The sequence below is a fragment of the Lissotriton helveticus genome, chromosome 4_1 (assembly GCF_964261635.1).
Source record: "Lissotriton helveticus chromosome 4_1, aLisHel1.1, whole genome shotgun sequence".
Lineage (NCBI taxonomy): Eukaryota > Metazoa > Chordata > Amphibia > Caudata > Salamandridae > Lissotriton > Lissotriton helveticus.
The window spans coordinates 1,607,151,179-1,607,163,468 of NC_136063.1; the positions used below are offsets into that span (position 1 = coordinate 1,607,151,179).

Here is a 12,290-nt window from a genome sequence, read left to right on the forward strand (position 1 = left end):
ATGGACACATTTGGAGTCGCCCTCACTCCGCCTCTCTCTGGTAGCCTCAAGTAACAGCTGAAGCAACCAGATTAGGGTGGCAGGTGGGGCTCGATAAATCTTAAAAGGGCAATTACTTTCACGGCCCTGTTGAATAAGTCAAGCAAGGTTAGCATCGTCAAATTAATTGGAAATGTAATGAGAAACCCACATCTAATGAATACAACTCCAGTTTCCATTCTTAGTATTTCGACAAAATCCGAAGTCATCCGAAGTTTTCCAAATATAGCTTGATTGTAATGGCATTATTTGTTTAGGGTGTGTTTTTTTCTACATAACTCAGTTAGATCCGTGAATAATACATACATGTTGCACTTGTGTTCCGCCAGTGTTGGAATGGTGCACAAGTCTACTGACAGCTAATTATAGGCCATAAGAGATCTACTGATGAATAGAAAGCTGGACGTTCTGGGGGGTGCTTGGAGCAGAGCTGATTTGCTCCTTGGAGTTCTCATCCTGCTGAGACTTTTATTTTCCATGCGGAGTAGACCAGAGTCTGGAGTCTGCACAGCAGTACGTACTTTGCAATCGCGTCTCAGGTTGCTTATGTTCCAATTCAGAGCCCAGCTGTTGTGGCGGAACTGCCCCATTTAGTGCAGAACGAAGACTGATTCGCATATGATTTCTTCCTTTCTGTAATGATACATAACCTGCATAATGATGGAATGGAATGTTCCCAGATTAATTCCCAGTGGTCGGTGTAATTGAGTAATGTCCAGCTCCCCCCCCCCCTTAATGTTTGAGCCGTCCACATCATTGAGCGAAATGCCAGCTGCTTTAAAAAGAACGTAAGCTTCAGGGAACTAGGGAAACGCTTTGTTAGTTTTGGAGTGATGTGGTCTGGCCTCCCTTGCTCCCAATATTAATCGTTCTGTCTATCACAAGTAGTACCGGACTGCTGCAGGGAGCAGCACTTTTGGGCATGCAGGAGCAGGCCTTGAAAGCCAAGAATGTACTACCTTTCCCACCCTGAATAAAACAAGGGGCTAGATCACTGGTGCAAAGACAGCTTTAGTGGACCATAGAGAATAGAGTGTACATGATAGGCAGGGGCAGGCCCAGGGAAATAAGCAGAGCACTCAGTTGTCTCAACCAGTTGATGGTGGTTGAAACAGTACTGTTATAGGATAGTGCCTAAACCACAGAATCAAATGTAAAAACTGCGCCCCCCCCTCCTCAGAGGCATGATGGGATCTATGGCACACGTGTGTTGCAGCAGCTTTGTCTCACAGCTGGAGTGAAACCAATGCTGGTAGTTAGAAAGAGACAAGAAATGTCTGTGCTCGCCCCAGCATTGATTAAACCCACAGGTCTTGTATGGTGCCCGCCATTTGTAGTTTGGGAAGCTCATTTTAGTTCACTGCCAACGTAGAACGGGGCATTGTAATACAGCTATTTCACTGTTGGATCCCTGAAGATGGTAAAATGTTTCTCTAAAGGGCATTCAATACCTTTCAGTAGTTGTTGATTTCCTGCCCCCTCTCTCTGAACTACGTTAACTCACATGACATCAGCAAACGAACAAAATCGTTAAAAACACGTTGTTAAACTCACAAAAGGGAATAAAATTCCTATTGATACCAGCTACAATCTGCTGTCCATGCACTAGTCATAGCTTGATTAAACTCAGGCAATGCTATGACCCAACTTCTATCTTCTAAGAGAAAATCTGGCCCCATTACATCAGCACTGAAGAGACCACACTTGCAAGTGCCGGCAAGAACCAAATTCAAAATCTCTCCCCCGGTGTACAGGGTCTTACATATGGATGCTTTACTATACCCAGCAGGAACGCTAACCATATATGCAGTGCAGTGGAGGAAGAGACCAGGCTTCATCTGGAGACCTCACATTTAACATATCTCTGACCAGCCTCTTACCTGCACGGGTCGCGGCTGTCTGACACTACAGCACTGTTCGCCGATGGCACATGTAGTAGTTGATAGCGCTCCCTACTTAGAATTCAACCAGGCCTCCTCTCAGTTTAAAACTCGTTTATTCCCATCTCACCTGAACTAACGCTCTCTTATAGTCGTATTATCTCTTTAACTCTACAGTTCAACTATTGTAGTGCACCATCAAATATCGCCTACCGTTTAGCATTACTGTAGTCTCTGATGTTACATGCACTATGCACGAAAACCTTTCACGTGTAGCAGTACTACAGAAAACTGCAAAAAAATAAGTGAAAAACAAGTCATTTTTTTGTTGACAAGTGTTTCCTAAATTGTAACTAGCGAGTATAGAGAGTTCAAGACAGCACAAAGATGCAGAATTATATAGCATCAAAAATACAATATGTTTGGAGCCCTCTGGGTACTTAACCAACGCTGTACAGTAGTTGGAGCTAAGCTCATATCCATCCTTCTCCAAGATGGCTCTCGCTCCAGTATTTGCAATCTGAAAATCCAAAACCAAGTTGGCCTTTACCTTTCTTCCTGTGATGTAACTTCTTGTCTTAAAGGTATGCTAGCAGGCTTCGACTTCTGAAGGTTATGTCACAACTTATAGTTTTTCGGATTGTTCTTTGTGTTCATATACCATTTGCTATTCATGTGTGTCCCTAATGTTGCCCTTCTTTTATCAGGATTTTTCTTGTGACTTTGGCCTTCTTGCTGGCCTCTTGCTCAAATTTGAATTGGGGGTTTCTGAAGGACACTTCTAACTGCCAATCCCTCACCTTTAGAAAACTTCCAGGTTCCAGACTGGTGGAAGTTTGACCGGCGGTCGTGGGGCTCTCTGTGCCCAAAGATGTACCACGAGGGGTGGTTGGGGCAGGGCAGTAGTCCCTGAAACAATTGCTGCGGGATTCTTGGACAACTGCTGTTAGCTGCAGAGTCGACAATGGCCCAATGGCCCATTGCCTTTGGGGTATCAGGGTCCAGTTGATGGACCTGGTCTGACGTAGGTGACACCAGAGGGGAAAGATCCTTATCTTGACAGCCTTGGCCCTTCTAGCCAGACTTCGAGTTTCAGAACAGGGATTGAGTCCCACTTGGATTCTTATATTTTTGGCGCGCTAAGGATTACTTCTAGCAGTTGCTAGGCTTTTCATGAGATCAGCCACACAATTAGGAGTATGGGCAGTCCCTGTGACATGAAGCCGGACTTGTGCTTCAACCATGACCTCTTCTAATGTTCAAAGATTGAGAGCTTCCCCTCTCCTTCTCAAATATTCGTTAGATGCAAAGTCTTGTCCTTACCGCACAACCTTATGTAGTTCCGTGACTAACATCTGCTTCCTGCAGTCCCAACACGTTTTTATCCTGTGTTCTTGGGGTGGGGGGTGGGGGGGAAGATAGGTGGGGACGGTTAGGTGCATTCCCTAGCACACTGTCACAGTAAGAATTTGAAGATGTCAGAAGACCAATACATTTGAAAGCACCGCTCCAGGTTAGGGTTGGGCAGAGCGAAAACAAAGGGAACTGACATCAGCTCCCTGTGGTGACCCTTAAATGCAGCTCTGCTCCTCCACTTCTGGGGCAATACAGAGTCACTGCAGAGCCACATAGTGCCGCTTACAATGCACTGCAACATTCCTGGAAATGCTCTCCAGATCTAGTCTGGTACCTGGAAGTATTCAAAAGGTGGGTAATCTGCGATTTGATGGTTTTCACAAGAAAGAGTGTTACTATAGATAAGTAACCTGTTCTTTGTGCCTTGCTTATAATGTGTATAGTAAAGTGCACAGTATCACTGTGGCTACTGAGGAGTCGCCCTTTTCTTGGTTAATGAGAAATAAGCCACAGAGACCTCCTTCTCTCCATGACCGTGATAAAAGATGAAGTGTTCCTCATATATTGAGTTCTACTTCTGATTAAGACTTCTGCGGTTTCATTTTATAGAGAGTGGTTTCCATCCCTGCCAAGTACCACGCATCAGGCGTTAGACTAACGCATTTCAGTGTGGTGGTCCGCATCCCAGCACTGAAATGCATTGTCATGCAGTCTAGCGCGTCCTCAGCAAGCCGGAGCGCTTCTAAATGCACACCAGAACTTAAGCTGGAGTGCCAGTCTGGCAGGCTTGGGGGCTGGGGGGCTGGCTCAGTCTGCTCGCAGGCAGTCCTAGCTGCTCGGTAACAATGTAACAACACTTGATAAGAGGATTCTTCACCCAAGACACACCGCAACGTATGTCAGAAGTCAGTGCGTCTAATGGCAGTTCTGACTCAGTCAGTTAGGATGAGCTTGTTAATTGGCGGCCGGGGACATCCTGCTCCCGTGGGCGGGAGTCGAACGAACAGCAATGAATGTTTGTTGGCTTCTGGCAATGCAGCGCAGCAGCAGGCAGCTCACCGCTGCGTTGTAAACCAAATGAATAATCCCGGACATGACCCATCACCCCACCGGCGGCCACCAGCTGAGAGTTACTGAACCGGGCGAGGCAGGCGCCGCTAATGGGATGGATCCAGTTTCAATAGCCCACCAGAGCAGCACAACACTGTCCAGGCTGTGCAGCTGTGCTGACCTGCTGACCTAAATGCCCGGCGTTAGACTGCTGTGGCTTACAGCAGAATCCGAGTGGTACTGATTGCCGCCAGTTTACTGAATTGCTGTGCTTGCCTGCCACCCTTGCAGCAAAGAGTAAGTGGAGTGCGGTATTTATTTATTTATTTATTTTATTGCATTTATTACGCGCAACAGCTACCCACAAAGAGTTTCCCGGCGCGGAGATTTGTAAGGACAAGCAACACTACGGAATATGAAATTTAGATGTTGAATAGCCAGGTTTTTAGGCTTTTGCGAAATCTGCCATAGTTATCTTCCATCCGGACTGCAAGAGGCATGGAGTTCCACAGCATTGGGCCTTGATAGCAAAAAGACCTGCCTCCTATGCGGGAAAGCTTAAATCTGGGAATAGTAAATTTCTTTTGGGTAGAGGAGCGCAATGATCGAGACGGAAGGTACGGGTGGACCAGTGTCATCAGATATTTCGGGGCTCTGGCCATATTTATTTTGTGCATAATGCAAAGTGCCTTAAATCTCTAAAAAAGAATCTCTTAAAAATCTCTTAAAAATCTCTTAAAAGTGCCGGTATCTCTGCTTTTGTTTAAAATTCAAATAAAATGTTCTTTATAATAAAAAGCGCACCATACGCTGATTAGTATAATTTTCCTTGATGCCATTCGTCAGACAGTCACACACTCACAACAATAACTTAAGATGAATGATGAAAAAAAAGGGTTGAGCATCGCACGCTGTCTGAAGTTAATCACACTGTATATGCAGCCGGTAACTGTAGCATATCATTTATTGGCATGGCAGGCTCTTTTTAATGCACTTATGCCTCAACAACCTTGCTGGCTCGGTCACCAGCGTGTGTGTCAGTCAGCCCGACTACTCGGAGCCTCTCATGTGAAGCTTGCCCAAAGTAGGCCTGGGCAGTAAATTCCGTTCCGCTCGCGGAATTTGGGTAATTTCGCGTTCCGCAGAGAACGCAAAATTGCCCAAAATTCTGCGTTCCACGACTTCACGAAGTTTTTTGCTTGTTCGCATTCTCAAAATGCGTGTTCGCGAGATATTTCCCTCCGAGCTCGCAAACAGCGATTGCGAACTGGAAAAAAGCATCGCGAACATGCAATTTTGCGTGTTCGCGGAATTTCTGCGTTTTCGCTGAGATTTTTTACCGTTTCGCGGAGATTTGCGTAACACGATTACGCAAATTCCGCCCACCCCTAGCCCAAAGCTGGTCAGTGCTGAGTGCGGCGGCACTCGAGTCCGCGGGTCTGGTGACCTGTTTACTCTAAATAACACCTGCCAAATGTCATACAAATGATTTAAAGTTCCCTCGTCCAGGTTAACGCGTGGTGAATTCTAGATTGTGATCTCAGTGGTTGCACATGGATGTTAAAGATATTCTTTTCCCGTTGGGATCACAATATTGTGTTATGCTGAAAGGTTCAAAGCGCAGTAAATCACTTAAGGTGTCAAAGTGCCACGTCGGGAGCAGTCAGAGAACAAAATTCTCCAAAAACCCTTCAAAGTTAATTTACCACTAAATATGGAAAACACTGCACTCAAGTTGCTCTTTTTTCATTTCACCACTGCCCTTCCTCATCTCACTTGCCGGCCTGTGGCACAGGGCGTCAGCTCAAATAGGCTCTCCCCCGCCACAACACAGGGCAGACTTGAGTATACCCAATATGACTCTACTTGCCAGTTGCTGTTGTTTTAAGAGTCTGGCATGCCCGGGTATGATACTAAATAGGATTTTAAACAAAAAACGAAATATTTATTTGTAACATCGCGTTGTTGCCTTTGTTTTCTTTAGTTATTAACCACAAATTATTTACGTAGCTTAGAACACATGAAAAACTGCTTTTTATCGTTATATTTGCTGTTTGAAGTATGAAAAGATAATGAATAAAAATACAGTCTTTCAGTGATTTCGCATGTTTTTGTACTAACGGAGACATCAAAATACTGTTGATGCTGGTATAAAACTGGCCAGGTGGCAACCCTAGCCTAAGCAGTCTCCCCTCCTAGAGCATTTCACCACCACCCAGCATGGGGGCTGCAAATACTGAAGCCTTCTCTTACCCTCCATGTGTGTTGTGAGAGCAGGTGCTGGGCTGCCGTGCCTGGTGTCCATCCCAGGTGGGTGGAGCAGCCTTTAAAGGACATTGATGTGATCCAGGCTGCTGTGAGACTGAGTGAGGGTATAACCTCCTAATTGCACTTACCATGCCATGCTTTAAAACTTGATTTTTTGCTAGCATTCAGCCATGAATGATCTAACAATGAGATAAAGTTCTGAGCAGCGGCAGTGCCTGCCTCCCTCTGTTACCGAGAACTGCAGTCACGCAGTCTGTCTCCGATTAGTGTCCATCCATTTATGGTACTTTGGAGCAGTTTTAAAATCTTATTAGAGTTTCTCGTTGCTCAAATTAGTGCAATGTCTGATATTTAAATGTTTCCCTCATCTTCATTGCTTGATTTTGCTTGCGAGAAAGTGTCACTCCTAGTCGTTGAAATGTCACATAATGACACTGAAATTATGAAAATATCACATTTAGCAATCTGAAACGTTGGCAGCTATGGGTTCAACCAGACAAAAGCACCTTTCCAGTGTAATCAGAAAGAACTAAAATGTTGCCAGTAGATGGCAGCATTGTTACACCTTTTACATTGTCTCTGCGATACTGACACTCGCAATAAAATCTTTGTGTTTTTGAAACCAAACAAGAACATCTTTTTTTCTATTTTGATATCAGAGAACTGCACGGCGAGGTCGAGAGGTAAATCCCCGCAGCATGAGCAGAGAAGAAATAAAAAAGATAAGAACCAGACAGGAAGCTCAAGGTCCTGGAGGGAGTAGCGTGGCAGCAATCCCCGGCCCTTGCTGGCGCTTGGCTTATTGGTAAACTGCTCGCCCTTTATGCCCTCTGTCACCTTGATAGCCAAACTCCTCAGGGGGTGTAATAGGCGAGATATTCAAAGTTTGAGTTCTGCTCTTGCAGTGAGAAGGAAAACAATAACAGGAAAGTGTATGAAAGTGGCTCCGCATTTATTCTTTCAGACGGTACGTGCCCAGATACACTTCGGAACTGGCAGGCCTCAGGACCATGTCCTAGTGCTTCAGAAAAGGACAAAAATGTCAATCTTATATTTCTGCAACTGCTGTGGGGCGTACTGAGAGTCTCTGGTTGCTGTTCCTAGCAACCCCATTTGAGATTTCCACTTTAAAAGGGACGCTGTGAAAGATAATCTGTGTTGCTAGTGTTTCCTGGTCCCTCCCCGGAGGCTAATCCCTTCTAAGTGGCCACTGTCCCACTACTCCTTCCTTCATGCTGCCAGAGGTCGGGTTGGCCTGAAGCATGTTTATGACGTAAGTCATGAAGTCCTCAACGTCAAAATGTGTTTCCATGTAACCAATATTTCATCAAGCAGAGTTAATGACATTTCCTTGTCAGCATAGCTCCTTTTCCTAGTATAATTGGAACCTGTCCACGTTTTTTAAGTTTTCTTTTTTTTTTTAATTTTTCATATTATGACTGTTACAATGCTGCATCATTTGTATTCCGGGTTCTTCCTATGCTGAAATAATTATTTCACTCAGTGAGGACAAATTTTTACTTTGCTCATCGACCACTACTTTTTTTTTTTGCTTAAGGACAACTCATCTATTCTAATGCTATATTAAAACAATCTTGGGGTGGGATTTTAATTGCATTGCTTTCTCCTAAGATTTTGGATGTTGGATATGGCTGTCCCTGAAGAAGTTGGGTGTCATTCTGCTGTACCCAAGGCTGCCCCCAGACCTCTTTAGAGACTTCTTGGTTTTTTTTTTGGTACACTTTCGTCAGAGAGGGTTGGGCTGCGACTGCCTTAAACTTTGGAGCATAAACTAAAAAGATGACACTTGACTTCCAGCCCTGTCCCAGATTTCACAGAATACTAACTCGGAATCTTTTCCGTGACTTTTTTAAACTAGTATTCTTGACTGCCAGCTCCAATTGAAAGGTTGTATTCAGGTTACGTGTACTTGAGAGAATAGTGATTTATTGTAGCGAACATAATATTGGAGCCGATATCCTGTTATGGAGAATATTTTTAAAAACGAGAAGAGTTGTTACAATTCATCTGCTGCTTACCTGTTCAGGTGCAACTCTCTGGAAGGAAAAGTGGAGTTAGGGGGCGCACTCAGTTGAAACAAGCTGGTGGTTGAGAGCATTTCAAAGGTGCACAGAAAAGTTGCAGCTCTTAGGACGAAGAAGGAAAGTGTTCTAGGGGAGGCAGTCTGCAGCTCTTAGGACGAAGAAGGAAAGTGTTCTAGGGGAGGGAGTCTGCCGCTCTTAGGACGAAGAAGGAAAGTGTTCTAGGGGAGGCAGTCTGCCGCTCTTAGGACTAAGAAAGAAAGTGTTCTAGGGGCGGCAGTCTGCAGCTCTTAGGACTAAGAAGGAAAGTGTTCTAGGGGAGGCAGTCTGCAGCTCTTAGGACTAAGAAGGAAAGTGTTCTAGGGGAGGCAGTCTGCAGCTCTTAGGACTAAGAAGGAAAGTGTTCTAGGGGAGGCAGTCTGCAGCTCTTAGGACGGAGAAGGAAAGTGTTCTAGGGGAGGCAGTCTGCAGCTCCTAGGACGAAGAAGGAAAGTGTTCAAGGGGAGGCAGTCTGCAGCTCTTAGGACGAAGAAGGAAAGTGTTCTAGGGGAGGCAGTCTGCAGCTCTTAGGACGAAGAAGGAAAGTGTTCTAGGGGAGGGAGTCTGCCGCTCTTAGGACGAAGAAGGAAAGTGTTCTAGGGGAGGCAGTCTGCCGCTCTTAGGACTAAGAAAGAAAGTGTTCTAGGGGCGGCAGTCTGCAGCTCTTAGGACTAAGAAGGAAAGTGTTCTAGGGGAGGCAGTCTGCAGCTCTTAGGACTAAGAAGGAAAGTGTTCTAGGGGAGGCAGTCTGCAGCTCTTAGGACTAAGAAGGAAAGTGTTCTAGGGGAGGCAGTCTGCAGCTCTTAGGACGGAGAAGGAAAGTGTTCTAGGGGAGGCAGTCTGCAGCTCCTAGGACGAAGAAGGAAAGTGTTCAAGGGGAGGCAGTCTGCAGCTCTTAGGACGAAGAAGGAAAGTGTTCTAGGGGAGGCAGTCTGCAGCTCTTAGGACGAAGAAGGAAAGTGTTCTAGGGGAGGGAGTCTGCCGCTCTTAGGACGAAGAAGGAAAGTGTTCTAGGGGAGGCAGTCTGCCGCTCTTAGGACTAAGAAAGAAAGTGTTCTAGGGGCGGCAGTCTGCAGCTCTTAGGACTAAGAAGGAAAGTGTTCTAGGGGAGGCAGTCTGCAGCTCTTAGGACTAAGAAGGAAAGTGTTCTAGGGGAGGCAGTCTGCAGCTCTTAGGACTAAGAAGGAAAGTGTTCTAGGGGAGGCAGTCTGCAGCTCTTAGGACGAAGAAGGAAAGTGTTCTAGGGGAGGCAGTCTGCAGCTCTTAGGACTAAGAAGGAAAGTGTTCTAGGGGAGGCAGTCTGCAGCTCTTAGGACGAAGAAGGAAAGTGTTCTAGGGGCGGCAGTCTGCAGCTCTTAGGACTAAGAAGGAAAGTGTTCTAGGGGAGGCAGTCTGCAGCTCTTAGGACGAAGAAGGAAAGTGTTCTAGGGGCGGCAGTCTGCAGCTCTTAGGACTAAGAAGGAAAGTGTTCTAGGGGAGGCAGTCTGCAGCTCTTAGGACGAAGAAGGAAATTGTTCTAGGGGAGGCAGTCTGCAGCTCCTAGGACGAAGAAGGAAAGGGTTCTAGGGGAGGCAGTCCTGGGAGTAAAACGGCCTTGTAGAGACACAGAGGGTGACCGGGTGCTGAGGTGATTTTGGGTTTGTGAGTGGAGGGGCAAAGCTTTGGCAATAGTGTGAGGTAGTCTGCAGATCACGATGTGTTAATGTAACACCTGTCATATAGTGATAGCAGAGAGTTGACAGTACGAAATATGTTGTCATTATAGAACTGATCCTTGGTTTTACTAATACAACTCCTTGTATTTTTTAACAAACCAGTATTACAGCTATTCAGTTATTTCTGCTCTCATTGTGTGAACCTTTGACTGATTAGTTCAGACGTCAGTGCGTGGAAGAAAAAGAGTAAACATTGACTTCTGTAATCAATCAACTCTTAACAAATTCTCAAATACTTTCAATAGTGTTTTCTGCCACGGAATAAGCTCATGCCTGTAATTGTAATGACCTATTGCGCACAATTAGTTCCCAACTTTCACCGAATTAGTTAATTGTTTCTTTCAGACCCGTGTGACGAACTAATATATATTAGGTCTGCAGAAATTAAGCCAAATTATTTGATGAAATGAGGTTCGATGTCAGAAGTATCAGAGTAACGAGGACAACATTTCTGTCAACATATTATACAATTGCAAAAGTTAAACACACACTTTTTCACCAATCTTTCTTCAGACAGCAAAGCTCATGTGTTATACAATAAAAATAAAAAATCACTGACACTTAGAGTCCAGGCAAAGATGGGAGGACACATTCAAAGTCCCCAACAAGCACAAATGTACAAACCTAGTAATAATTTAGGCTAGGGCAACATTTTAGGTATGCTTGCAAAGTTTCTGCGAATTTTACAACATTACGCCCTTATGCTACATTGCGTAATTTTGGAGGTTTCGGGGATACATTTTAACTTGAAATGTACCATTTGTGCAATTTGTGGAAGTGAGTGGCTATTCAGGTATATTTGTTACCACTGCAGTCCGATAGAATAATTGTTGAGCCCAAAACTGTACACTAGCAGTTAGGCAAACCGGAAATCGACTCAAAATTAAATTTTTATGTTGAACTTTTACCTGAGTGCACCTTTTGGGTAACTTTTTGAGCGCGAGATGCAGTTCCTGTACTTACAGGTAATTGAGAGTAATTTAGCATAATTATGCTACAACAAGTTACACAATCTTTACATTCCCCTAGTTATATTGTGTACCTGAATATACATTCACACTGATTAACACACCCACACGTTAACCCTTTGGTCCGACATATGCTCAAAGATGCACACCAGCTCAAACATCCAAACAGAGCAGATAAATGGATTTCCAAAGGCATTTTTCAGTGTATAGACCTGCACATATTCACGGATTACAGTGTGCGTACCAGTTATTTAGTAATTCAGTGCTAAACACAAGGACCCCATTTATTTAGCTTAATCCAATACACACACCAATGATTTTCTTGTGGTGGGCAGAATCTCAGTATATATTTGGATGTTATTTTTAATGGCTGGCTACTGGTTGCTCCAAAATGAACAAGAAAGCTGCAGGTTACCTGGCCGTTGCACCACACCTTTTTGTCTTCCATATAGATGCTGATATTGATCCTAAACTCCTAGAAATCTTGCCCATCGTGCACTCCACACTCAAGTGACTCAACGGAATAAGTGTGTGTCCTCCATACCCAATGAAAGAGTCATGTGTGAAAAAACCAGAACCGATGTGGCATTGTTTGAAAAAAATGTTTCAACTCCGAGATGGAACAGTTTATGTTGTCTGTTGGTCAGCTAATCAAGAGAAGGGAACTCCACTAACTTTTCATGCCCACAGATTATCTAATTATGCTACTTTGTTTTGTTTGCCCTGTGATGCGAGTTGCCCTTCTCTGAAGGGTCAACCCAAACTTTTTGCCCTTTTCCTCGTCCTTTTCTGACCTTTTTGTTTGGCTTTAAGACTCTGAGAACTTTACCACTGCTAACCAGTGCTAAAATTCATGTTCTCTCTTCCCTAAACATCGAGCCATTGGTATATACCTGATTGACATATTTGATTTACTTGTAAGTCCCTTGTAAA

At 44.5% G+C, this 12,290-nt stretch overlaps 1 protein-coding gene across 1 annotated transcript in view; it reads left to right on the top strand.

The window, feature by feature from the left end:
* Positions 1-12,290, top strand: part of DPY19L1 (dpy-19 like C-mannosyltransferase 1) — a 543,661-nt gene that overhangs the window by 373,305 nt on the left and 158,066 nt on the right. The window lies entirely within an intron of this gene.